Here is a 1,170-nt window from a genome sequence, read left to right on the forward strand (position 1 = left end):
TTTATTGTCTTTTGTGTATTGTGTTTTTTGTATTGTCTTGTAACTTATTGTCTGCACTGTCTTTTGTCCTGCTCTGTCTTGTCCTGCACTGTTTGCACCAGTTTACACAGATGCCCTTTATGTGGCTAGGACTACTTTCTAAGTCCTTATAGCCCAGTCTTTGTTCTATGTAGCACCACAATCCTGGAGAGACGTTGTCTCATTTCACTGTGTACTGCAACATATATATATATATATATATATATATAGGGTTGAAATGACAATAAAAGCTGCTTGACTTTAGGTGACTGAATTTTGTTTCAACAACATTTCCAATTTCCCTCTAAATTCATTTAGATGAAGGTGGGTTGCGTCTTAAATACCGCAATGAATCGAAATGTAGCGCACTTTTTAGGTCGTTAGAGACGTCGGGTTATAGCGTGTGAAGTGCACTATGTGTAGGGCCTGTAAAGGGATTTGGAACACAGCCCAAGTCGTGGCTTCACTCGGTGCAGGAATGAAACGCAGACTTCCTGTTTTTAGTTTGGAGAAAAAAAACACACACAAAAAAAAAACATGGGACGGAATAAAAACAAAAATAATCCGTTCGGAGTTTTAATATTTTACATGGTTTGAAGGCTTCTTTTATTTTCTCGACGTAAAAAGTTAGATATTTTGGATGGATCGAATTTGGCAGGTATGATGATGAAGATAATGATGGTAGTAAATATGGCAAAAAAAATTAGCGCTATATTTATAAACTCACTTAGCCTAGCTAGCATGCTGAGCCGTTTAGCATGCTAGCTAATTAGCTAGTTAGCTAGCCTCCTTTCGAAGAATGTTTAACTAATTTATCAGCTCGAAGTTGAAGTTAAAACAAATAGATATCGCCACTGTGTTCGCGGATATCGTGTGGCTGAGTAGCTGAAGCTAAGATAGTTTTGTTTATTTGGAAAAGCTAGCTAAGTTAGCAAGAGTTACGTAGCTCGCGCGCTAAGTGTTAGCTAGCTAGCTAACTGTTAGCTAGTTAGCTTACTGACTGACAGGTTGTTCGGAAACTGAAATCGCACTCACTCGTACGTGTTGTTTTATGGTACAAAAAACATTCAGCTTTACTAAAAAGTAAGGAATATTATGTGGTTAATAGTTGTGCTGGGTAGATAGCTAGTTAGCTAAGTTGCTAGCTAGTGA

At 37.8% G+C, this 1,170-nt stretch overlaps 1 protein-coding gene across 1 annotated transcript in view; it reads left to right on the plus strand.

The window, feature by feature from the left end:
• Nucleotides 1-534: 534 nt before the first annotated feature.
• The window catches only part of elk4 (ETS transcription factor ELK4), a 10,616-nt gene continuing 9,980 nt past the window's right edge, over nucleotides 535-1,170 (plus strand). Inside the window, exon 1 of the mRNA XM_060857796.1 lies at nucleotides 535-676. The gene's annotated coding sequence lies outside the window, so the exon portion shown is untranslated. The remainder of the gene's footprint in view (nucleotides 677-1,170) is intronic.

This window comes from Tachysurus vachellii, chromosome 22 (assembly GCF_030014155.1).
Source record: "Tachysurus vachellii isolate PV-2020 chromosome 22, HZAU_Pvac_v1, whole genome shotgun sequence".
NCBI lineage: Eukaryota > Metazoa > Chordata > Actinopteri > Siluriformes > Bagridae > Tachysurus > Tachysurus vachellii.